The sequence below is a fragment of the Anolis sagrei genome, chromosome 3 (assembly GCF_037176765.1).
Source record: "Anolis sagrei isolate rAnoSag1 chromosome 3, rAnoSag1.mat, whole genome shotgun sequence".
Taxonomy (NCBI): domain Eukaryota; kingdom Metazoa; phylum Chordata; class Lepidosauria; order Squamata; family Dactyloidae; genus Anolis; species Anolis sagrei.
The window spans coordinates 153,841,918-153,869,868 of record NC_090023.1 but is presented as its reverse complement, the minus strand read 5'-3'; the positions used below and the strand labels follow the sequence as shown (position 1 = coordinate 153,869,868).

Sequence of the window (27,951 nt, the reverse complement as noted above, 5' to 3'; positions counted from 1 at the left end):
GAAAACATAGTCAGATGAAGCATTGTTTCAGAATCCTGCAAAGTCCTTGTCTTATGGAAGCCTTGCTTAGAAGATTCATATTAAGGATTTTTTGCTCATGGTTGTACTCTTTGTCTCTTGTGCTTATATACTCATGCTGTGGATTAATGTTTTCCTGGTACCTTGGATTGTATTATAAAAGTCTGGATCTTACTTTTGAACTTTGCTGCACCCTACTTTGGAATATTTTGTTTCTGCTTATCTTCCTACCTTATTGGACTCATCTATTTTTCTTAAAGCATATTTTTACCTGGCTGTTTTTACTTATCTTCAATTAAAAAAAGATTGTTTTCCTATTCAATGTGTGGTGTTTTAAAGTCATGACGATGTGACAATGTGTAAGTTTTATTCTTTTGTTATGTGTAGTTTGGACAGTGGTTTAGGGATGGTAAGTATGGGAGATTATATTTTGTTAGAGATGGTGGCTAGTGGCTTGAGCTGAGTTGCCATAGCAACGGGGGCGGAGCCAACTATCACTTCACGGCGCAGCTTTTTGAAAGTGGCAGTCTGTGGCCGGTGAGCTACAGGAAGGGACTGATTTCTCTAGTGGGAGAAACAGGGAATTAGTCAGTACGCCAGCGAGCTACTGAGTGAACTGAATCTTTTGGTGGAGATTCAGGGAATGTGTTTGTAGCCAGTGTGCTATAGGGAAAGACCGAATCTCTTGGTGGAGATTCAGGGAATCAATTGGTGACCAAGTGGTTGCAGAGAAGGACCCGGTACAGGGGGTTGTTGATTCTGAATTAAGAATCAAGGTTTGGCTGGGTTTAAGCCTGTTGTGCCAGCTGTGAAAACTTATGAAGTGTTTGCCTGAGTTTACTCATGAAACCTTTCCAATGTATCCATCAAGATTTGTGCCTCTTTTGAAGAACAGTTATACATTGTTATACTCCTGTTAAAATAAACTTGTTACAGTTTTCCTCAAGCCTTGCCTGATACAGTTTCTCCTAAGTTGAACAGCCTGCTATAGTAAAGTCAAGCCAAGAAAGTAAACACTACGCTATCAAGTGAATAAAGCTTTCTGTAATTAACAGTCCCTTTATAAAATAGCTCCTAGGTTGATATTGATCGTTGTCCGGCTTCCCTCATAGATTAGGTGGCAGTGGGTGTTTTACCATTCGCACCTTCACAATTGGTGGCATTCGGTGGCATTGAAACGGACCTCTTTACAATTGATGGCAGCAGTTTAATGACCTCTTTACAGAGGGTTATTCCTGTTCAGGAGTGCAATAACAACTTAGGGTGAGGGCCTCTAAGAGAAGGTAGAACAAGATTGCTTTCGGGTCCATGATGGGGCCCAATCATACAACAAAAAGATGTTGAGAGGTGTTATTTTTGAGGCTCTCCAGACTCTGGATACCAGCTGAACCTGTGTCTTATAGGTTTTTGCAGAAAGATTAGGAACATAATTCATCAGTATGAAACAAATTAGCACAGATTGGAACCAGAGAGAGGGAACGCACAGCAAGCTATACTTCTGGAATGAAGGAAATAAACAGATTAGCTAGGGGAGAAAAACCACTGGCATTTAAATCTTCTAATAGTCCATTTAGACTGTGTGCAATTTAATATGGAGAGGTTGAACATGGACGGATTACAAATGAGGACTTGCCATTATGATGAGCCTCACAGTATGGAAGCCACTAGCCTGACCTTTTACACTCCCAAAAGAAAAAAAGAAAGAAAATAAAAGAACTGACCTTTTACATTCCAAGTCATTATCTAGAGCACGAGACTGGGAAAGAGAGAAGTCAGTCCTTAAATAGAACATGAATAATTCTCAACATAAATACATTGACTTATGCCAGGATTGTGTTTGGCAAGTTCCACTTCAAATTGGTTACTACCAGATGAGAAGCTCGCCTGACAGAAACACACCCTGCTTGTCCCCTGCTTTTAGACCACTGCAGGGAACCTAAGGCTTTCCAGTTGTTGATAGCCTTCCAGTTTGTTTTTCTGTTTTATAGCCCACCTTACTTCCCAGGTCTGGTCACAAGGTAGATCATCAGTTCGGCTTGCCAGCACAGTCCCACATGCAAAGCTGCTTGCTCTGAGGTCACAATGAGCTGTGAGATCAATGGTAATAGAAGCTGATCAGGCTACCATCTCACTATTGATCTTATGGCTGGGCACTTGATCTCAGAGCAAACAACTTTTTTCAGCAAGGCAGTGTAAAGGAGATGAACCCCTATGAACCATCACGGAGATTAAGATCCTGGAGGACCCTGGTCTCCATCCCACCATTGTCACAGGCGTGACGAGAGACAGAGACTTCTCGGTGATTGCCCCCCGGCTATGGAACTCCAAACTGTTGAGATTAGATTGGCCCTCTCCAGGCATGTAGCCAGGGGGGGCCTTGGGGGGCTTCAGCCCCCCCCCCCCCTGAAATTCTCATGGTGGTCCGTGAGAAGGCCATACTTTTACATTATTTAAACTGTTATGTTTATTCATATCATGATCTGATCACCATGCTCAATATATCCCATATGCATGGGGGTATTGGGTAACGATACAAAAGGTTTGCTAGGGTAGACCCTCTTTCACTCAGACTCAACCCCCCCCCCCAAAAAACAAAATCCTGGCTATGGGCCTGCCCCTCTCTCTCCTGTCCTTTAGAAGGATGGTAAGAACTTGGCTGTTGGATCAAGCTTTCGGGACAGGGCAATAAGGCAGTGATAGGAAACTTTACCAGGCCAATTTAGATTTGACACAGATGACCAATGACGATTTAAACAGTATATTTTAATATTTTGATAACTGTTTTTAATGTTTATGCACACTCATATGAATTCTTGTCCCAGCATTGAATGTTTGCCGTATATATGCTGTGCTCTGCCCTGAGTCCCCTTCGGGGTGAGAAGGGCAGAATATAAATGTTTTAAATAAATAATAAATAAGATTATAAATGAGGGGAGAAGGCACAATACAGGGGCAAAAGCTGGTTGCCTAGCAAAGGCTGGTTTTCTTTTTCCTGGGAATTGGGAGTGGGTAGGGGGAGTCAAGAAGTTGCTTTTCCTAGAACCGAAGAGTTCAAGAAGAGATCCCCACTTCTTGCTCTTCCTCCTCCACCTTTTCTTTATTCCTTTGCCCTCCACCCCATTTGCCCCAGATGTGCATCCAGTTGCAATACCCATAAATGAAATTAGATCTAATGGGCAAAGGAGAGAATGTCAATAGTGAGTGCTGATAGAGTGGTCTTGGTGGATTTTTTTATCGTGTCAGAAGCAAATTGAGAACATACTGCAAATCACTTCTGGTGTGAGAGAATCGTCTGTCTACAGAGACTTTGCCCAGGAGATGCCCAGATGTATAACCATCCTGTGGGAGGCTTCTCTCATGTCCCCGCATGAGAAGCTGGGGTTGACAGATGGGAGTTCACCCCATCTCACGGATTCAAACTGCCAACCTTCAGGTCAGCAGTTCAGCCAGCACAAGGGTTTAACCCATTGTGCCACCTCGGCTTCTTAGTGGTCTTGGTGAACGCTGAGCAAAAATTGGTGCCAATCTGATTTTAAGCATATGTGTGGCTATCAGTGTGGCATATAACAAGTAGATGTAGTGGTAATGGGGTCAATCTGGGGCAACTTTGGGGCAGAATATTCTAAAGTGCAGCATGATTATTTTTCTGGAGTAAAGGTAAAGGTAAAGGTAGTCCCCTGACATTAAGTCCAGTCATATCTGACTCTGGGGTGTGGTGCTCATCTCCATTTCTAAGCCGAAGAGCCAGCGTTGTCCGTAGACACCTCCAAGGTCATGTGGCCGGCATGACTGCATGGAACGCCGTTACCTTCCCGCCGGAGCGGTACCTATTGATCTACTCACATTTGCATGTTTTCGAACTGCTAGGTTGGCAGAAGCTAGGGCTGACAGCGGAAGCTCACGCCGCTCCCCGGAATCGAACCTGCGACCTTTCGATCAACAAGCTCAGCAGCTCAGTGCTTTAACCCACTGCGCCACCGGGGGCTCCTTTTCTGGAGTAGACAACCACAAAGTCTCATTTGCCTGGTCACTCTCTCTTGACCTGATCTACCTTACTAAGGAAGAAAAACTGATGCCAATTTTTTTAAAAAAAATTAAAAATGGGTGGTATATGTAAAGACTATAATTTCCTGCCGTAATTTTCTTATGTAAAATTTCCTATATAAAATGGTTGAATAATGTACCTGTGACTCATATTTTCCCTGAGCAACAAGGGATCTATACATGAGGAAAAAAATCAGAGATACTCTTATTGGTATATGAATCTTTCCAAAGAGCAGTATACAGGTACATTATCAGTTTTTTATTTAAAAAAAAAATCCTTAGGTACCAAATGTTCTGCTAGAACTTGCTGCTCAAATTCAATTTTTCACCTTTAGATGTGGGAAATTAGCTGTTCCCCTCTTGCAAATCATAATGAGCCTGTCTCACTGGAGATATTAATGGATCCATGACCTTTTTAGTGTCTTACTCTGGGTCACTTGAAAATGCTCTTAGGCCTTCAGTCTGGGAGAAGTGATCTTAAGAGAGAGCTTCATTCAAGTCTCATCTATTTTTAGTTAATCCAGCTCTTCTGGCAGCAAAGTAAGGTCATCAAACCTTCATCAGAAGGTCACAGGCCTGAGATACAACACTAAAGAAGTTGCCAGGTCATTAATTCTCCTGATGAGCAAAACTTCAGCTAAATTGTTCTTCAAATAATTAATATCAGTAGTTTAAAGAGGTTGCAAAGACTATGAAAGCTAAATATGTATATTATTTCTATTTGACTTACTGAAAAAAGGTGTTTAGATGTATAGTTGTACAGCATTAGAAATCTTTATGTGGACAATGTGTTGTCAAAAGCTTTCATGGCTGGAATCACTAGGTTGCTGCGAGTTTTCCAGGCTGTATAGCCATTTTCCAGCAACATTTGGATTGCATTCTTATAAGTGTGGACATTTCCTTCTGTGGGAGATCTGGGTATATACATACATTTATTTTCATATGGTTGTAATCATCCTATCAGATCGGTAAACTCTGAGTTCACCACTATGGCAGATAAAATCTGGAATAGGTTGTTCTAGGACAGTGTTTCTCAACCTTCCTAATGCCGTGAGCCCTTAATACAGTTCCTGATGTTGTGGTGACCCCCAACCATAACATTATTTTTGTTGCTACTTCATAACTGTAATTTTGCTACTGTTATGAATCTTAATGTAAATATCTGATATGCAGGATGTACTTTCATTCACTGGAGCAAATTTGGCACAAATACCCAATACGCCCAAATCTGAGTACTGGTGGGGTTGGGGGGTTGATTTTATCATTTGGGAGTTGTAGTTGCTGGGATTATAGTTTACCTACGATCAAAGAGCATTTTGAACCCCACCAACAATGGAATTGAACCAAACTTGGCACACAGAACTCCTATGAACAACAGAAAATACTGGAATGGTTTGGTAGTCATTGACCTTGAGTTTTGGAGTTGCAGTTCACCTACATCCAGAAAGCACTGTGGACTCAAACAATGATGGATCTGGACCAAACTTGGCATGAATACTCAATATGCCAAATGTGAATTCTGGTGGAGTTTGGGGAAAATATACCTTGATATTTGGGAGTTGTAGTTGCTGGGATTTATAGTTCACCTACAACCAAAGAGCATTCTAAACTCCACCAATGATAGAATTGGGCCAAACTTCCCACAGAGAACCCCCCACGACCAACAGAAAATACTGCATTTTCTGGTGGTCTTTGGCAACCCCTCTGAAACACCCTTGTGACTCACCCAGGAGTCCCGATTCCCAGGTTGAGAAACATTGTTCTGGGATCTTTTCAATGGATGCACTGACACAATGACAACTCCTTCCCTTTAGAGAGCTGTAGACAATGGTTGGGAAATTACATTAGTGTTGAACTTCCCCCAATTTTCTAATAAGTCCAAGCCAAGGATGCAAAACAAGTCAACAATCAAATTAGCAAAAAAATAAAATAGGAGCCAGTGCTCTCCTCTATAGTACAAGAATTATTATTATACTCGGGAGATTTCTAGATTCCGGAGCATCAACTGCCAAATGCTTCTGACATCCAAACAGAAGAAGTTGAAATTACCGTACACCTAAACAAAAGATTAGATACCGTAGAGTCAAGCCAGATATTGTTTCATCAGTGAAGTTCTCTCTTGGATGGAAGTAAAAAGAGAAAGCAATGCAGACACTGAAGACTGCATGATGAACATGGTTTTTCAAGAGATATGCAGTATTTTGTTGGGTTAGTGTTGTAGTTTTTTCTTCCCTTGGAATTTCACAATCTCTCAAACTTTTAATCAGGATCCTCACCACATTGAGGTCCTCAAGCCAGGGAGCAGTGGGGGCATCCATGGAGAAGTGGAGCAAATCTTGTAGGTAGTGGGGAAAACTGTTGCCTCACACCACCCCCTTCCCAATCCCACAGGGGAAACCCTTTCTACACAGCTTCCCTCTACACTTTCTCCAGCTTACTAAATGAGAGCATGGAAAGCCTCCCATGTTCTCAGGGCTCCATCATAGGATGCTTCCAGGTCAGAGCCAAAACCGAGCCCCACCAGAAGTAATCCTTCACCAAGTGATGACTTCCATCAAGCTCTGTCTGAGAAGACCAATGTGATAATGTGTCATCACACCCAGACACTATGAAGTTAAAACTAAGATGTGCTTCTCTCTTTATCTGGGTGACCCGCGGGTGCCTTTCTTAGAAACTCCAAATTCTCAGCAACTGAGGCCAGTCCAGAATTGAACATCAACAGAACATTTATTTTACAAAGTCCTTGACAGACTTGGCACAGCTTGATGAAGTTACATACGCAAACAGTCAATTTGGGAGATCATATAGATGTTCTTTCTTTCCTTTTTTCCTTCAGTTATCAAGTTAACTTATCCCCAATGGTAGAAAAAAATCCTGGGATCTTTTACCCTAACCCTTAAGAAAGAGCAGGTCTTCCCCTATCTAAGCTCAATACTAGTTTTGGAGATGAAGTAATGGAGCCTTTCTCAATGGCAAGGAAATCCTGAGATATTTCTTGCCCCAGTGCTGAGCTAGTCCTTTAGAAAGAGCAGGTCTTGCTCTATCTGAGCTCAATGCCAGTTTCAAAGGAGAGGGAGTAACCTCAACCCTAATCTCAATCGTACTCACAATGGCTTGTCCGAGCTGCCTAGCTGGCCACCAGCACATCTGAGGCTTTTTTCTATACTAAAGAAAACAGGAGGGCATTTCCAAAATGGAGATCTCATCCCCAGGAAAAAGGGTGGTCTCTAGACCAAATGGATACCTTTTTAAACCAATAGCTGCAAAAGGTTTGCAGGCTGGCTTCCATCCTCTATTAATGTTTAACTTTCAGGGTGCTGCTAAGACTGTAGCAACCCTGGGGAAAAAAGCAAAGGGGTGCTATCTCAAGCAACTAATGCAAACCAAGCTTCTGGAAGACAGAACAGATAAGGTACTATTGACTGATTATCACATTTACCTCTCAATATTTCTTTAAGGAGCTCAGAGCAGAACATATAGGAGTTGTTGTCTTGAGTTATATTTTAATAATGATGTGAGGTGAACCAAACTGAGATTTTCATTTATTTCCTTACATCACACAGCAAGAAAGCAATGCCCTACCACTACCATAACTGCTATTAAAAATGTGAATGTATCGTTTTCTGTACCAGACACCCTAGTCAATGGGACTCAGTGTCTCTATAACCTGGAGTGGTACTCTAGACTCAGTGCAGTCCATGTTAAAAAGATTCATTGGTGGTATTTTTTAAAAATATATTTTCTCAATTCTAAGACACACACACTAATTTTAGTACCACCAACAGAAAAAAAAACTTTTTATATACAGTACTCACAATTCTAAGATGCACTCCATTTTAGAGATGTTTATGAGGGGGGAGTGTGTCTTAGAATTGAGGAAATACAGTACTGCTGCCCATCTCGAGCCCTTGGAATGGATCAGATTGAAAGTCTAGACAAATGAATGGATGGAAGGGGCATAAGAAGTGTATTTAAGAGAAAGAGTCAAGTACAGTGGTGGAAAAATACAGATCCCTATTAGACATTTTGATTCATGGGTTTATGCCTGAAGACTTGGCATTCTTGCCTTTCTCATCTAATAAAGAGAGATGATTCACAGATAATGGAAATGGTTCCTTAAGTAAATTGCTCCTTCATCCAGGCTTCGGTATTTGTGAACAATAACTGGAAGCTACTGCACATTTTTTGTCCTCCTGTCTGGGCAGTATTTAGATCTCAGCTCCTGGGTTCATAGCCATGTTTGGATCTATAGAAACAGCAAACTACACAGTAAAACTGTCCCAAGATTAAACTATTTTTGAGTGTAAAGAGGGAGTGAGTAAAGTACTAGTCACTGCTCCCTTCCCATTTGGTATACTTAGATCGTCAGTACTGCTTGTGTCACAAATACATTTGGCAGGGATGAGAGACAGGGCCTTCTCAGTGGTGGCCCCTCGGCTATGGAACGCCCTTCCTAGAGACATTAGATCGGCCCCTTCTGTGTTAGCATTTCGGAAGAAAGCGAAGACCTGGTTGTTGGAGCAGGCATTTGAAAAGGCAGTGTAACAGACATAGGAATATGGAATGATTGGATGATGAGATTGGATCTTGATTTTTAAGTAAGAGACACTAATGAGTTATGTTTTATTGACTTTGTCATGATTATATAATAATGCCATTGTTTTTAATTGTTTTATGATGTTTGGAGCACTGAATTTTGCTACTGTAAACCATTTTGAGTCGTCCGAGTGCTGAGAAAAGCGGTATATAAATATAGTACATAAATAAATAAATACTGTTACCATGTGCCCTCAATCGCACATACTCACATATATCAAAATGTTCCTGTGTATTTGCTTCTAAAGGATCTTTAATCAAAAGTTATGTTGTTGTTTTATTCATTCAGTCACTTCCGGCTCTTCATGACCTCATGAACCAGCCCACGCCAGAGCTCCCTGTCGGCCGTCACCACTCCCAGCTCCTTCAAGGTCAAGCCAGTCACTTCAAGGATGCCATCCATCCATCTTGCCCTTAGTCAGCCCCTCTTCCTTTTTTCTTTCACTTTCCCGAGCATCATTGTCTTCTCTAAGCTTTCCTGTCTTCTCATTATGTGGCCAAAGTACTTCACTTTTGTCTCTAATATCCTTCAAAAGTTATAATATGCCACAAGGCAGTTATCTCATGTACTTCTGAAAAGGTGGAGCTAGCAATAGATGTAAATGCAACTTAGATCAAATGATATATGTTTTATTACAAAGCATAGGTAAATGAATATGTAACTTTGGTAAAGAGAAGTCAGTTAGACAAGCATAATTGGGCTTGGACCTATCATTTACTCAGGAAACAGTGTATAAACAACACAGAAGAAAGGCATCTGGGTCAATAATCATACATGTCTCCAATAAAAAGCTAAAACATCGAAAAACAACCAAGAAGATCTAACACCAAACAGATAAACACAACATAAGAACTGACATAGGCTTTTAGTGGCACAAATAGACAAAGCTACAAGCCGGATACTGGAGACAGTGAAAAGGGTCGAAGTCAATTAATTGTCAGTCTAAATCTCTTCCGGTTTTGAAGGAATTGGAGAATTGTTCCTTTCTTGGGAAATTCAGTGGTCCATGACACTTGTCGTAGGCACCTTGACAGTTTTCGAGGTTGCTTGAGCAATCTGTGGGTGAATGGAGACCTGCAAGTCCTTAAAGTGTTCTGGAACGTAAAGCTTGGAGGAAAACACAAACCAAACTAAGCTTGCTTGTTCCCTTAATAGCTCTAAATGCAATTCAGAATGATATCTAGTATGGAAGGAAAATATCTGGAGTTTTTGGGGAGAAGCATCGTGACTCTTTTCAATATTTTTTCTTCCTCTGTTATTTATGTTCTAGATGGCTTCTATTGTATATTATAGTGTAATACAAAATTATCATACAGTGTTATTTTAGCTGTTTTCGATTGGCTTTTTAGATCTGAAAGGCAGCCCTATTCTCACACAAACACACACACACACAATCCCTGGATCTTCTTCCATTCTACTGATTATATTCTGGACTAATTTCTCTTATATAGCACTAGCCGTCCCCTGCCACATGTTGCTGTGGCCCAATCTGTGTATTTGTGCTTTGTGTGTGTATATATTTGTGTATATGTGTGTTTGTGTGTAATGTATATATGTGGTTTTGAGCATGCATTGTAATGCATTTTTTTTATTTTTGGCTTTTTAAGTCCCTTCTGCTGTGTTTTCCAGTGTTTTTATGAGTGATGGTCACTCGTTGGCCCGATAGGAGTATTATGTCCAAATTTGGTGTCAATTCGTCCAGTGGTTTTTGAGTTATGCTAATCCCACAAATGAACATTACATTTTTATTTATATAGATTGTATCCTATACAACTATTCCATAATATTATTGAGTGTGAGCAGTTATTTAGTATATTAATCATACAGGGCTAGGGTCTTGGATAATTAGGTGAACAGTTTTCTTCAAACCTGTCCTCTTCATTCTTTCTCTCTTGGCTTGTCCCCACCCATTCTGCTTTTTACTCACTAGCCCATCTTTCCTCTTCTATCACTTTTTAGTTATATTATTCTGATAAGATGGGTGCAGGGAACAACAGATTTTGTTATCTATGAAATCATCAAAGCTGCAAAATGCCTTGAACTATATTTAGGGTCCCCAGCTCATGCATGCAAATCCTATGCTCTATTGCTGATCTATGCAGACCACACATCTTGATTGGGAGTAAAGAGGCAGATGGGATACAATTATTCAGTACACAGAAAGTTATTCCATGTGCATATGCTCAGAGACTCTGAAAAATGTCAGTCTTCTCCTCTCTTGATTCACTGCACAATCTTTGTAGCTACTTACTTATTGCTGCACTTATTCTTGATCAGTGCCTTCCAACTGAAATAAATCACTACTTACTCATATTTATATTTGAAGGGTTTGTGGAGTGAATATGTTGATGTGAAAATAAGATTCAGATGAGTGACAATTAGAATTGAGGAAGATAAAAGACGAGGATTGTTGGTTTTTTATTTGTTACTAGCCATCCCCTTCTGCATGTTGCTGTGGCCCAGTCTGTGTATATGTGTTTTGTGTGTGTGTATTTGTGCATATGTGTATATATGTGTGTCTATGTATATATGGGGGGGGGGGAGCTGAGACAATGTGGGGCTTGGGGTGAAAGGTTCCCACGCCCCCGGGCAGGTGCTGCCAGGATTTTAGTGACATGTGACAAGGTCCCTAGCTTGGGAGCAAAGATTTCCAGATAACTATGCCAGAGAACTCCAGATAACTGTGGAGAGAAACAGTGTGGGCTTTAAAGGGTTCAATGTAGGATCAAGGACCTGTCCTGTGGGTCACATTATGCCCACCCTGTTGTACAGTGTGACATTGTAAGATCTTCCAGGCATTGCCAAATTGCTCGATCCACACCATGATGCATATGTACCTAATTCTGGCAACAGCTGCTTTGCTTTCCATTAAGGAAATTGAGGGCAGGGGACAATTCACCTTTTCCTGGCAGCTTCTGACTGGTGGCGAGGCACTCATTTAATGTGAGCAAAGAAGCTATCACCAAAGTGAAGAAGAAAATGAACAAATACAGGGGGAAAGAACAAGCACTCTCTCGCTCTCTCATTGCAAGACGTTCCAATTGAGAGAAACCATGAATATGCTTGAAAGCACTTCCCATATGTCTCGGAATGAAAAAGCAATACACTTGCCAACAGGACAAAAATGTTACAGCTGGTGCCCAGGAATTCCCAGCAAACAGTCCAGCACAAGGACTGGTTAGAAGAACTACAGCAATAAATACTACCATTTCCCAGTGCATTTTCCCAATCTGGAGGGATCCACAGTAGAATATAAGCCAAAGCAAAGACACGCCTCGAGCAGATGTCCTCCTGCTACAAAAATGTTTTCATCTGATGTGAGGTGGTTCTTAGCAGAGGCTTGGGTTTCATTCCTAATCCATTATTTTTATTTTATCTTTATTTTTCATCTAATTATTTTTAAAAATCCATGTTTTAAGAATGGGAGGGTCAAAATGTGCATGCCCCCCTTTTAAGCACACAGTCCTTAGGGGTGCTAAACTTGGTGAAAATCTGCACATCAGTAAGTGTTTCTTCCAATCTGCCTTACCTGTTGCATCAACTTTTAAAATGTTATATCCTAATAATTTCTGTGAAGTATCATTAGCAATCACATAATCTTAAAAAATACCCTTCACGATGAGACACCCGAGCTAGAAGGCAGTTTGTTCCTCTTCAAATTCATTGTTTTTTTCCTTTGATAAATTGTATTTCCTTCTTTGTTTTCATTTTATGCCATTATACCAGCGAACCAGCTGGGGCCTATTTCAAACCAACTAATAATCATCCATTTTTTGTGTGTGAAAAACATATTTTATGAACTAAGAAGAGATTGTACCACCTGAAAAATGAGGGAAATCATTTTTCACACTGGTTCTCATTTCCTTTTTTACTCTCTTGCTTTCAAAGCTGTATTTTATATGAGGTTCCAACATGCTCAAAATCACCTGTAGTATGCAAACAATTTCATGGCTAATGCCAGGAGGCAAGAAATCAGGAGCTCAGACATCGGAAAACCTAATCTGGAAATTTTATTATTGCTACATGTTTCTTCAAACTATGAAGCAGCTTGATAGCAAAGAGGCTTAATAATAAAGCCAGGACTTAAGAGATATTTTTTGTAGTATAGCTCCTGATGGTTAGAGAATCACCCCATGTTCTGTTAGCTTCTTGGAGCAATACATTCAGAGGATTATAGTAAGTTTAGAGGAGAAGTGGTGTTGGTGCTAACAGTAACCTCCAGGAATATTTTAGCAGAAATATGGTACAAACTACTTCATCACACTAGAGAATGAATCCACTTTAAATCCGGTTTCTGCCTCCTGGAGAATTCTGGGGTTTGGAGTTTAGTGAGGCTGTTAAAGGCTCCTTGCTAAACTACAAACCCCAGAACTCTGCAGGAGGCAGCAGCCAGATTTAAAGTGGATAGTTCCTATTAATTCTCTGTCCTCCAACTTTTTCAGTTTGCCACTCATTTGGCATTCATGCACTCAGCAATATTTGGCTTGGAAATACTTCCCAGGACCATTTCCAAAAAACAAACCTTGGTTTTGACATTTTACTACATCATTATATATAATGTGACCATGGAGATTGGTGTCCATGGGCTGTTTGAGAACCAAACCTTGGTGGACATGATGGAATACAGAGCCCACTGTATTCCATCATATCCAGAGGCAAATCAGACCAAGTCACTGAAAAGTAAACATGGCCTTAATCTGTGATTGTTGAGGTATGTATCATTGAGCAAATCCTGCTGTTGGAGGAGAACAGTTTAATTTTACATGTATTCATCCCTATTCATGTCTCAGAACCTCGGTGAATCTTCTATAGTCTTACGAGGGAACCCTCCTGGCTCCCATACTACAATGTTGAACTACTTCAGATGGGGCTCCATCATAAAACTACATATAGAAGATCCTGTATATATATGCTGCTGCGGCAACACTGGAGGCTTCCCATGCTACATTTGAAACATGTAGAAGCCGGGTGGTCAATACTTGCCTTGTGGAATGAGGTAGGGGAGAAGCTGGATGATGTGTGGCATGGGATGGCAAGTTCCCCATGCTCCACACTGGTCACCATCAGATTCGCCACAATCCATAGTGATTCCAGCAGCCCATCTGATGAGGTTGTAAATTTGGCCTTCTCTGAACAGATAATTCTGATCATAGTACAATACTTGAAGTTGAGCCTAGATGCACGCATGTAACTGTACACACACACAACTTGACTTTTTTTTTGTAGAATAACTACATCTCAAGCTTTTCTACTAAGCTGTTACATATATATTTTAAAGCTGTTATCTACTCTGCTGACCTTGACACACCTCAGATCTATCCGAGAAGTGACATTCCCTTATTACTGTCAAGCTACCTGCCACATTAAACAAAAAAGAAGATCAACCTCCATCTTGTCTGACAGCTTACACTATTGAGGGAGACAGGAACACAAACAAAATCCCCACAGCACTTCAGTGAAATGATATGATTGCTGTCATTCGGTAACTAAACTTTAATGGAACAGACAGTCTTCAGAAGAAGGGAGGAACATCTCCTTCAGGCAACTAATGAAACCTAAGATGTGTTGCATCACAAAATGAATGTCACTGATGTTTGTATGAAGGTGAGAAAGATTTCCACCTTCAGACACTTGAGTCACCTTCTGATTGGGAAAGACACCCTTTGAAATGACAAACAGAAACATATCTGCTGTTAAGGAGTTCAAACAAATGGGTTTGCATTGTTTTGGATAACTATATGCACTCTGCATAGGGATCCCTTTGAATAGCATTTGTAAACTCCAACTGGCACAAAGAGCTACAGCCAGATTATTAACTGGGGCTGGTTGCTGGTAGCTTGCAACTCCTTTAATGCAATAGTTCAGTGATTGCTAGTCTTTTTCAAGGGTTGATTCAAAGTGCTGGTTATGGCCAATAAAACACTATACAGTTTAAGCTCAAGCTACCTGAAACACCGTATCTCCCTTTTAGGCCTGTGTGATCAATCATAGAATCATAGAATCATAGAATCATAGAGTTGGAAGAGACCTCATGGGCCATCCAGTCCAACCCCCTGCCAAGAAGCAGGAATATTGCATTCAAATCACCCCTGACAAATGGCCATCTAGCCTCTGCTTAAAAGCTTCCAAAGAAGGAGCCTCCACCACACTCCGGGGCAGAGAGTTCCACTGCTGAACGGCTCTCACAGTCAGGAAGTTCTTCCTAATGTTCAGATGGAATCTCCTCTCTTGTAGTTTGAAGCCATTGTTCCGCGTCCTAGTCTCCAAGGAAGCAGAAAACAAGCTTGCTCCCTCCTCCCTGTGGCTTCCTCTCACATATTTATACATGGCTATCATATCTCCTCTCAGCCTTCTCTTCTTCAGGCTAAACATGCCCAGTTCCCCAAGCCGCTCCTCATAGGGCTTGTTCTCCAGACCCTTGATCATTTTAGTCGCCCTCCTCTGGACACTTTCCAGCTTGTCAACATCTCTCTTGAATTGTGGTGCCCAGAATTGGACACAATATTCCAGATGTGGTCTAACCAAAGCAGAATAGAGGGGTAGCATTACTTCCTTAGATCTAGACACTATGCTTCTATTGATGCAGGCCAAAATCCCATTGGCTTTTTTTGCCGCCACATCACATTGTTGGCTCATGTTTAACTTGTTGTCCACGAGGACTCCAAGATCTTTTTCACACGTACTGCTCTCGAGCCAGGCGTCCCCCATTCTGTATCTTTGCATTTCATTTTTTCTGCCAAAGTGGAGTATCTTGCATTTGTCACTGTTGAACTTCATTTTGTTAGTTTTGGCCCATCTCTCTAATCTGTCAAGATCGTTTTGAATTCTGCTCCTGTCCTCTGGACTATTGGCTATCCCTCCCAATTTGGTGTCGTCTGCAAACTTGATGATCATTTTTTTTTTTTTTTTTTTTTTTTGCATTTATTGACCGCCCCTCTCAGCCCGAAGGCGACTCGGGGCGGTGAACAACAACAAAGAAGACAATGTACAATGAACCAAGACAATACTAATCAGACAAATACAACATAACACACACCTATACTAAAAATCCGCTTCGTCAGGTCCTGGGGTCGTAAGCAAAATCGTAGTCCTGGTTCATTCTGTTTTCATTCACTACACTCAACTGAAGGCCTGCTCGAAGAGCCATGTTTTCAGGCCCCTACGAAAGGCCATCAAGGAGGGCGCCTGTCTAACTTCAGCAGGGAGGGCGTTCCATAGCCGAGGGGCCACCACCGAGAAGGCTCGCTCCCTCGTCCCCGCCAGACGTGCCTGTGAGGCAGGCGGGACCGAGAGAAGGGCCTCCCCGGATGATCTCAAGGCCCTCGTGGGCTTATAGGCCGAGATGCGGTCTGCAAGGTATTTTGGGCCGGAACCGTTTAGGGCTTTGTAGGAGAGCACCAGCACCTTGAATTGGGCCCGGTAGCAGATCGGCAGCCAGTGGAGCTGGGACAGCAGGGGCGTTGTATGCTCTCTGCGTCCAGCTCCCGTTAACAACATGGCTGCCGCGCGCTGGACTAGCTGGAGCTTCCGGACCGTCTTCAAGGGCAGCCCCACGTAGAGAGCGTTGCAGTAGTCGAGGCGGGATGTGACCAAAGCATGTACCACCGTGGCCAAGTCAGACTTCCCAAGATACGGGCGCAGCTGGCGCACGAGCCGAAGCTGTGCAAATGCTCCCCTGGTCACCGCCGAAACCTGGGGCTCCAGGCTCAGCGATGAGTCCAGGGTCACACCCAAGCTGCGAACCTGCGCCTTCAAGGGGAGTGCGACCCCGTCCAGCACAGGCTGTAACCCTATACCCTGTTCGGCCTTGCGACTGACCAGGAGTACCTCTGTCTTGTCTGGATTTAATTTCAGTTTGTTCGCCCTCATCCAGACCATTACAGCGGCCAGGCACCGGTTCAGGACTTCGACGGCCTCCTTAGTAGCAGGTGGGAAGGAGTGACAGAGTTGGACGTCATCTGCGTACAGGTGACACCGTACCCCGAAACTCCGGATGATCTCACCCAGCGGCTTCATGTAGATGTTGAACAACAAGGGGGACAAGATGGAACCCTGAGGAACGCCACAGGTCAACGGCTGTGGCGCTGAACAGGAGTCCCCCAGTAACACCTTCTGAGTACGACCCTCCAGAAATGACCGGAGCCACTGCAGGGCAGTGCCCCCGAGACCCATCTCTGCAAGGCGCCCCAGAAGAATACCGTGGTCGACGGTATCGAAGGCCGCTGAGAGGTCCAGGAGCACCAACAGGGACACACTCCCCCTGTCTAGCTCCCGGCGCAGATCATCCACTAAGGCGACCAAGACCGTCTCGGTACCATGTCCCGGTCTGAAACCAGACTGTGCCGGATCCAGAATATCCGTGTCTCTCAAGAATACCTGGAGTTGTGAGGCCACCACGCTTTCCATGACTTTGCCCAAGAAGGGAAGATTGGAAACAGGCCGAAAGTTGTCCAATTTAGTGGGGTCAAGTGATGGTTTCTTCAACAGCGGCTTTATCACAGCCTGTTTTAGGCTCGCTGGAATTTTGCCTTCCCGAAGGGAGGCGTTAACCACCACCGTTACCCACTCGGCCAATCCCCCTCTGGCCTCCTTAAGAAGCCAGGATGGGCAGGGGTCTAGGATGGACGTGGTGGGTCTCATTCCTCCAAGTACCTTGTCCACATCCTCGGGTTTCACAAACTGAAAGGAATCCAATAAAATCTGACAAGCAGGTGCTTCTGTCACATCCACGGAGACTGCATCTAATGTGGCGTCCAGCCCAGAACGGATCAACGCGACTTTGTCTGCAAAGAACCGAGCAAATGCTTCACAGCGCGTTGCCGAGTTGTCAGGGCTCCCACCGGAGGGGGGAGTTAAAAGACCTCTGACAACCCGGAACAACTCCGCCGGACGGTTCTTTGCGGACGCAATAGTGGCCGCAAAGAAAGTTTTCTGGCATCATGCCTTCTAGCCCTTCATCTAAGTCATTAATAAAGATGTTGAACAGGACCGGGCCCAGGACGGAGCCCTGCGGCACTCCGCTCGTCACTTCTTTCCAAGATGAAGAGGAAGCATTAGTGAGCACTCTCTGTGTTCGTCCACTTAACCAATTACAGATCCACCTCACCGTAGTTTTGCCTAGCCCACATTGGACTAGTTTCCTTGCCAGAAGGTCATGGGGACCTTGTCGAAGGCCTTACTGAAATCCAGGTACGCTACATCCACGGCATTCCCCGCATCTACCCAGCTTGTAGCTCTATCGAAGAAAGAGATCAGATTAGTCTGGCATGACTTGTTTTTGATAAATCCATGTTGACTATTAGCAATGACTGCATTTGTTTCTAAGTGTTTGCAGACCACTTCCTTAACAATCTTTTCCAGAATCTTGCCCGGTATCGACGTGAGGCTGACCGGACGGTAGTTGTTTGGGTCGTCCTTTTTTCCCTTCTTGAAGATTGGGACCACATTGGCCCTCCTCCAATCTGCTGGCACTTCTCCCGTTCTCCAAGAACTCTCAAAGATGGTTGCCAATGGTTCCGAAATGACTTCCGCTAGTTCCTTCAATACTCTGGGGTGTAGTTGATCTGGCCCTGGGGACTTGAACTCATTAAGAGCGGCCAGGTATTCCTGGACGACTTCTTTCCCAATTTGGGGTTGGATGTCCTCCAATCCCTCATCCACTCCATCTTGCTGAGGTTGAAGACTCTCTTTTTGTGAGAAGACCGAGGCAAAGAAGGCATTAAGTAGTTCTGCCTTTTCCCTATCCCCTGTCAGCATTGCCCCATCTTCTCCTCGAAGAGGTCCTATCGCCTCCTTGTTTTTCCTTTTTCTACTGACATAAGAATAGAAGCCCTTTTTATTGTTTTTAATGTCCCTGGCAAGTCTGAGCTCGTTTTTTGCTTTAGCCTTGCGGACCTTTTCCCTACAGGTGTTGGCTATTTGTTTGAATTCTTCTTTGGTGATTTCTCCCTTTTTCCACTTCTTGTGCATGTCTCTTTTGTGTCTTAGCACAGTTAGAAGTTCTTTGGACATCCATTCTGGCTTCTTTGCACTTGTCCTATTTTTTCTCTTTGTTGGCACGGTTTGCAATTGCGCCTTGAGTATTTCACTCTTGAGAAATTCCCATCCATCCGTAGCTCCCTTGTCTTTTAGTATCTGTGTCCACTGAATGCTGCTCAGCGTTTCCTTCATTTTTTGGAAATCAGCTCTCCTAAAGTCCAAAATGCGGGTTTGACTTGTCTTAGTTTCGGCCTTCCTTTGTACCTCAAATTGCAGGAGCACATGGTCACTTGCCCCTAAGGATCCTACCACTTCGACCGCATCGATCAGGTCCTCCGCATTTGTTAGGATGAGATCAAGAGTAGCCAATCCCCTTGTTGCCTCTTCTACCTTCTGGACCATGAAATTGTCTGCAAGGCAAGCGAGGAATTTGTTGGACCTTGTACTCTTGGCCGAGTTTGTTTTCCAGCAAATATCGGGATAGTTGAAATCGCCCATGACTACTACATCTCTTTTCTGTGCCTGTTTGGTCAACTGTTGGCAGAAGACTTCATCAAGATCTTCCTCCTGGCTTGGGGGTCTGTAGTAGACGCCTACAACGACATCTTTTTGAGTCCCAGTTCCCTTGATTCTTATCCAGATGATTTCAATGAAAAAAATATTTCTATACTCATTTCTAAAATTGGGGGGGGGGGGAGGTGCAAATCATTTCTAAAATGTTTCTAAAATATTATAAGGGCTCCATATCATAACTATAACAATATAACAATTTTTGTTACTTTTTGTTATGTAATTGCATAAGGGAGGAAGCTCTGGGGCTCCTTTCTCCCTCATTGTTAGCATTATCGGGATAAAAGACTGGTAGAACACACTTACCACTGTTACCCCCACCCCAGCCCAAGTTTTAGAATATTTCACACATCCACTGATTTTGAGGGGATTTAAAAAGGTTTTTATGAACAACATTTTTTTAAAGACAATGAGAGTTACCTCCTTGAATTTCTATTTTCAATTATACAACATAAAGAGGGCATCATTCCTCCCAACTTTCAGAAAGATTTTCACATCCACTGATTTTTAGGGAATTTAAACCAACATAAACTTAGCAATACTATTTCACTGGAAGACCCCAGGGACCACTAGTCCAACCCCCTTCTGCCAAGTAGGAAAAACACAAAGAACCCCAACAGATGCCCATCCAACCTTTGAAATGATAATAATAATAGTAGTAGTAGTAGTAGTAATAGTAACATCAAAACATCCGGATGTCCCCTGGGCAACGTCCTTGCAGATGACCAATTCTCTCACACCAGAAATGACTTGCAGCCAGGCATTCCTCCCTCCCACCTGCCCCCGTCCCCTCACTACCCACTTTGGATAAATAGAAGGGCTTCCCCCTCCACTCCAGCCTCACCATCTTCCTCTGGGCCCTTTGGGGGAACCAACCCCAACCCTTTTGGGGGAGAACTGGTACCCATGATGAAAACCTGGAGCCATTTATGAGACTTATGTAACTCTTCCAAAAGTCATAGAGCAGTGTTTTGAATCTTAAGTTTTTTGCCTAGCCACCTCTCCCATTTCTTAATATTGTTTTGTATGTACGAATCTTACAAAATAGATATGGCAAACATTATAAATTAAGTTTTTCACAGCCCTACTTCACATACGAGCTTGCCTAGATCCTGAGCTCCCTAGGGGAGCCCCTTATTCCAGTCTCATCACCTTAATAGGTTTGATTTGGGGCTGGTGGGAGGAGTGGTAGGTTCTTCTCTGTAGTTGCTCTCTGTAATTGCTTCTAAGACTCCTGTGGAAACCCATATCCATGGATGCTCATTATATACAGTGGCATAGTAAAATGATATCCCTTATATACAATGCCAAAATCCAGGTTAGCTCTTTTAAATGAATACCCATACAATCACACACATATACAGTACATATAGAAAAGAGGAGGGGGAGATTTTCAGTCCATGGATGGTTGAATTCATGGATAAAGAATCCATGGACATGGAGGGCCAACTGTATACATATTGAACACAAATACTTGAAAATTAAATGTTTAAATAAGAAGATAAAATACATACCAAGGAGACAGGTTTCTGAAGACAGCGGCAATATTCTTGTGTACAGTGAAGACTGCAAGAATGAAAAGGGTAACATTATTCTTCTCAGTTTTGCTAAAGTCAGAAAAAAGTAGTTAGAAAACACATGTTGCCAAAAAATTCTTTAAGGTTGCACTGCGGATGCATGTAAACAAGTCAAGCTTTACATAGAGGAATGGTTAGCAATGTTGCTGTGCCAGTGGGTATAGTGAAAGTCCAGTTATATCCTGGTACTTTTCCCCATTGATTGCAGTGAAAGTCTCCCCAAAAATGTGAAGATTTGTCACACAGTAGATTCCAAAGAAGCATATAACTAATCTTTCAGTTACTCTGGTGGACAGCTCCAGATATGGGAGCTGTCCCCCTGGATTTGTTTAGAATACCTTTGACATTTAAGTGAACTGGTTGAAAACTAGCACTGCAATGCAGACTGTAATGCATATTCATATATGTATTTGAATGTGGGAAGATGCTACCATGCATGATCTTGCTTAACATCAGCAATCCTAGCCACACCAACTCTGTTAAAGGGACATTATTGTAAATGTGGAGAAACCAGAATATAGGAATGCAGGAACAGAGATAAACAACTGTACACAAATATTCAAATAATAGTTTCCTATTAATATCAGATGAAATCCACAGAATGCATTGTGAATATGTGTTTCTTTCCAAGCAAATAAACAAAGATGAGATTTCAATAAATCTGTCCTTCCACTGTCTTCTTCCATGTAACTATATGTACTTCTACAAGGACAGACTCTAGGTCTATCAAAGGCATTGTAAAGTTATTCCCTTCTTAATGGATTTTGTGGTTTAAAAAAGGTAAAATAAGCAGTGGGAAAACGTGAGAGGGTTACAAATCGTAGTCATTGGCAGATAGGCACATAAAGGTAAGATAACATGTAGGAGCAAGGTGCCTGCATAGGTAAATACCTCATCTGGAATTTACAAATTATTACAAATTATTCTTCTGTCCCCGAATCTAACACTTCAGATATTCGTATTTAGAGGAAACACTAAAGATGTTTATTTCAGCCAAGTTTATAAAACTGAAACAAATTTTGCAACGATTCCCTATCTCCTTGCAGAATTCCTTTAATGTAATCTACTAACTCTGTAATAATTTTTTAATGGCTGGGTTTTGTTTTTCAATTGTTTGCATTCTTGTTTCCAAGATTACTGGCAAGCACAACAATTCTACCATTATAAAACTGAAACAAATTTTGCAACGATTCCCTATCTCCTTGCAGAATTCCTTTAATGTAATCTACTAACTCTGTAATAATTTTTAATGGCTGGGTTTTGTTTTTCAATTGTTTGCATTCTTGTTTCCAAGATTACTGGCAAGCACAACAATTCTACCATTCACTTAAGCTTACTTAACACACCAATATGATTGGTGTGATACCTCATCAGACAGAGTTCCATAAGCTGGGGGACAGCGGGGGAATCCTTGAGGCAGTGGGGAAAACTGTCAGGCAATGCAAGCCCCCTGCATTGTCCCCTTACCATCACAAAGTGTTTTCCATTTGGCCCTGTCTTTGTCACGTGCTGTCTCCAGCTTAGTCAATGACTACGCAGGTTGTCACCCATGTTCTCAGGACAGCCTCTGAACACACTGCCAAGATGGAGCCGGAACAGAGCCACACTGGAAGTAGTCCTGCATCATGTGGTGGGCTCCAGCAGGCTCCGTCCTGACTGTGTTTCAGCAGTGTCCCTAGGATGGGGAGATAGTGATTAGGCCAAGAGGTTCACACACTTACTTGGACAAATAGAGAGCAAGATAATACAGAAGGACTGCAGCAGTCAAAATGGCAAAACCAACCAGCAAAGCTGAAAAAAGGAAAAACAGTAGTTACTTGTGGTTCAAGATCCTGGTCCTTGCTCATAACAACTTACACAAGTAAAAACCCTGCAAAATGTACTCTTCAAGAAGAGTTCAATTTTATTCTGGAAATGATTCTACATAGGAAATGGAAAAATGGCAGAAAAGAAAAAGATGTCAGTACTATGGTTTTACTGGGGTGAAATATAGCTTATAGTTTTTAAACTCTGTGTGTCCAGTGCAGGAAATAATGCTGTGTTATGCTGTATAAGGGTTAGTCATAGATGTGATTTATTGCCTAAAGTGTGAACTGTGAACATTTCCTGTATACGTCACACATTCCAATGATGTAGATTTGAGCTAACAGACTGCTGGGCCATGCCGGGAAATGAACAAGATAAGTGTGTGATTTCTCCTGTACAACGTTATGTTTACTATTTTCTATAGCTTTTAGAATGTAACTAAATAAACGTACCACGTCAAGGTTTTGAACTTGACAAAGGACTGCACACTTTATTTTCATTGCATGCCTCATTGCAGTTGCACTGAGGTCAAATTTTATTGACAAAAGAAGATTAAAATACTTATTTTTAAAAATATATATTCTTATTCAAGAAACACGCAAAATAAAACACACACAAAAATACATTTTGGTTCTATATAACTACTAAAACAACACAATTACATACTACAGTAGAGTCTTACTTATCCAACATAAACGGGCTGGCAAAACGCTGTATAAGTGAAAATGTTGGATAATAAGGAGGGATTAAGGAAAAGCCTATTAAATATCAAAGTACATTATGATTAACACATTAAGCACCAAAACATCATGTTTTACCGACAGAAAAAGTGGTTCAATACACAGTAATGTTATGTAGTAATTACTGTATTTACAAATTTAGCACCAAAACATCACAATGTATTGAAACAGCTGTGGATCCAGGAGGGAGACAGACTGCGTTGGATAATACAGAATGTTGGATGAGCAAAGGCTGGATAAGCGAGACTCTGCTGTATTTACTACAACAAAACAACCATTAGAAATCGCAAATTTCCCACTCTCTATCAGATGGTTGCTAACTCTTCTGAATCGAATCCCTTTATGCCAGTATGTTTGCCAAACTCTAGTGTTCCAGGTGTTTTTAACTTCAGCTCCCAGAAACCATGATTGTTAGCCAAGCCTTCTGGAAGCTGAAGTCCAAAACACCTGGAGAACCAGAGTTCGGGAATTACTGCTAAATAATCACAGTTTTACTTAAAACAACAGTCTATAGATATTTCAAGAAACTACTATGGACTTATGAGGAATATAGGAGAAAAGTACACTTGAAAAGAGGGACCCAATGAATCCATACATAATCCATACATATCCTACAACTGCTGTTCACTGCTCCTGCCTTCATCTTGTATCACACCATGGCTCTGAAAACTTGCAGCCATGTATCAGAAATCCTCCAGTACAGCACCAAAAACTACAGCACATATCTGGGAGCATGTGAGCATGTATCTTTGAAGCCCAAAATAAAGTTGTTTGTTTGTTTGTTTGTTGGGTTTATATTTTTATGGGATTTTGAATGATGATGATGGTGATGGTGATGATGATGAGGTCCCAATATTCAAAAAAGGGGACCAAAATGAATTAACAAACTATCGACCTATTAGCCTGCTCTCTATAATAGGGAAGATGTATGTCAAGCTTCTCCTAACTAGGTTAGAGTCATGGGTCAAACCAACATAATTGGCCCCGAGCAAGCAGGATTTTCCATGGGGAAATCAACATTAGATCAGGTCCACATCTTGGCCCACCTAGCCAACAAATACTCTAAAAATTGTCCCAACAAACTAAATGTGGTCTTCTTGGACCTCAAGGGGGCATTTGACTCTGTGAATAGAGAAAAGCTTTGGGAGAAACTAGCAGCCCTTAATACTGACCCAAGACGTCTCTTTTTGATTAAGAAACTGCACAACCAAAACCTATGCCAGGTAAAAGACCACAGGGGATTCCTGTTGAACCCGATCCAGGTCCAAAAGGGAGACAAACAAGGGTGCATACTAGCCCCGCTTCTATTCAACATCTTCTTGCATGATCTCCCTATAGCCCTAGCTCAAGTGGACAGGCATAGCCCCAAGATTGGCCCAAAGCATGTTCCCCTCTTGCTATTTGCGGATGATGCAGACCTACTATCCCTCTCCCATGTTGGTTTAAAAAGACTACGGCACAAATTTGTTGACTTCTGTGAGACGAATGATCTGCAGGTGAATTTTGATAAAACCAAGATCCAGGTTTTTGGGGAAAGCAATAAAAAACAAGTCTGGAAAATAAAGGGCCATTATATCAAGCAAGTAAAACATTTCAAATATCTAGGATTTTGGTTCAGTAACAACCTGTCATAGTCCACTCACTTAAAATATACACTGGCCGGGGCCCACTCAAGCGACAGTGCTACCAGGAGGTTTTTCCATTCCAGGGGCAACCAATATATTCCCCGAGCTCTGCAAGTTTTTCAAGCAAAGGCGATGTCACAACTACTCTATGGAGTGCCCATTTGGTTAACCCCTAATAACAGTGCCATCAGATCCTTCCACTCGAAATTCTTTCACAAATTATTTGGTGTTCCAAACTGTGTCCCGTATGCAGTTCTATGTCTAGAATCTGGTCAATACTCTATGGAGGTCACTATCTGGCTAAACATCATAAAATTTTGGTTATCTATCCACTACCAAAGCCCAAGCAACTTTCTAACCCAACTCACCTTGAGCGAACCCCATCACTCAAAATGGTGCTCAACATTTCTAGCAAAAATTGGGGAATTGGGCTATGATAGCGAATTCTTGAACCAGCTAACTTTCACTGAGATCTTTACCCTTATCAAAAAGAGGCTGCTAGAAAGGGACTATAACCAATTGTTGTGCTTGGCCAATACATCCTGTTCACCTATGAACATGGCAATTCCATTCATACAGGAAAACCCAGCCTTTTACATTGCAACACTCACTAACCCCTCTTACAGGAAAGCCTACATGCTGGCTAGATTTAATATTATGTCATCTCCACTCTATAGAGGAAGACTCAATGGTCTACCGAGCAAATAAGAGGCTGGATTCCATCCCACATATTCTTCTGCACTGCCCACTTTACCAGGAACCAAGATCTAGCTTACTACCTCACATTATAAATTCATTGAAAAACCAGTGACCCAGACAAAGTAATTATGCTTTAAAATTGTCAAGATTTTAACTAACTTGTTTGTCAAAAGATAAGTCCGTCCTGTCTGTCCAAGTCAAGTGGTCTTTACCTCCATATAATGCCATGTATATAGTATAGTGATACAGTCTCAAAGCAGTTTAAGTATATGACAAGCAATTTATCTAAGATGAGAGAGTCCTACCAATGGCATTCGTTTTTTTTTAAACGTAGAAGATCCTATTTCCTCATTGTTCTTTAAAATCGTGTGTAACTGTCCTGTTATCTGCTAACTGATGACAAGTATGACTGTATTTATAATTCTGCCAGCAAGCAATATCTATTCCTCAAGCGTACAATGGAGGATGCAAGTCCAATCAAATATAATGCTACTGGACTATTTCCAGCAGAGTTAATAATACAAATTGAATGTTTTGTTAGCCGAAATGTCTAAGGATAAGATGCCTCATTCCAGAATTATTTTCCACAGATTTAGATTCTTAAATGTTCATTCATGCAACAACTATAATGCATTTTCATACATAATGAACATTCTTAAAACAGTGTGGCACTGAAATACATTTATTTGTTTGCACCTTGCATCCTAATGCAACTACCTGGTATTGTATCCCCACTACGGTCCCTTTTTTAGCATCTTTACTTCCTCTAACCTCTTTCCTTTGCTGTTTGTTTGTTTAGTTTTTTTCCCTTGACTTTCTGATTGCTTGATTTGCATTATAGTTAGACAAAAGCAATACAGCATGTAGTGGATCAATTAGATTGGATTGACAGATGCCCCTTAGTAAAGGTAAAGGTTTTCCCCTGACATTAAGTCCAGTCATGTCCAACTCTGGGGCGTGGTGCTCATCTCCATTTCTAAGCTGAAGAGCCAATGTTGTCCATAGACACCTCCAAGGTCATGTGGCCAGCATGACTGCAAGGAGCGCTGTTACCTTCCCACCAGAGCGGTACCTATTGATCTACTCACATTTGCATGTTTTCAAACTGCTAGGTTGGCAGAAGCTGGGGCTAACAGCAGGTGCTCACGCCGCTCTCCGGATTTGGGATTTAAACTCAATTTCTTTTGTGGTAAACAGAGCCCCCAGGAGCACAGTGGGTTAAAGCGCTGAGCTGCTGAACTTGCTGACTGAAAGGTCACAGATTCAAATCCAGGGAGCGGCGTGAGCTCCCACTGTTAGCCCCAGCTTCTGCCAACCTAGAAGTTTGAAAACATGCAAATGTGAGTAGATCAATAGCACCGCTCTGGCAGGAAGGTAACAGCGCTCCATGCAGTGATGCCAGCCACATGATCTTGGAGGTGTCTATGGACAACACTGGCTCTTCAGCTTAGAAATGGAGATGGGCACCAATCAATCCCCAGAGTCAGACACAACTGGACTTAATGTCAGGGGAAAACCTTTACCTTTACAGACCTGTAAACTCTTGACTTGTGTAAATTGTGTTCAGTGTTAATACTACCAACACCACTTGTTCTAGGACACTCAACATGAGTGAAGATTATCTATATATAAAACAAGGAGGAAGTCCAGCTGCTGACCCACTCCCACCATCAGAGTATGGACATCTGGAAAGGAATCTTTACATATGAGCAACTACAGTATTCATTCATATAACAGGCAGGCCTGAACTCCCAAAATGGAAGGAGCAATATTATTTGCTGTCCAGCAACAAGAATAACAAGATCAGACAAAGGTATTGAATGAAATAATGGCAACTGTATTAATTAATTAAGGATACTACCATGCGGTGCAGCCTTTCCCTGGCAACTCTGAAACTCTTCTTTTCCTGTTAGTATCATTACAGCAGCAACAGTTTTCTAGAAGCCAAGTTCCTCATCTAAATGCCTTTTCTCAGGCAGATGGCCCACCCAGCATTAGTGTCCGCTCTGCTTGATAAAATATTTTGAGCTTGCAAGGATCCAGAGACAACAAATTCATCAAATCAGTTGTGTTTTAAAATAGATACAACTCAGTGTCCAGATCCAAGAATCATTGTCATATTTCATCAAGAATATGTGGGTGTTTCTGGGTTTTCAAAGGCATACTTTCTGGGATTTGCAGAGGTTTAGAAGTGTGAGAGAAAGTTCTCAATGTTTTTAAAGTTTGCTAAGTCAACAACTATTCTGTTTAGAGCCGAAACACATTGTGATGAAAACATCATTTTCTGCAAATTGTTT

The 27,951-nt window shown here is 41.9% G+C and overlaps 1 pseudogene; it reads right to left on the bottom strand.

Annotated features, from left to right (window-relative positions):
* LOC132770189 (heparan-alpha-glucosaminide N-acetyltransferase-like) overlaps positions 1 to 27,721 on the bottom strand; it is a 201,918-nt pseudogene extending 174,197 nt beyond the window's left edge.
* Positions 27,722 to 27,951: the final 230 nt, after the last annotated feature.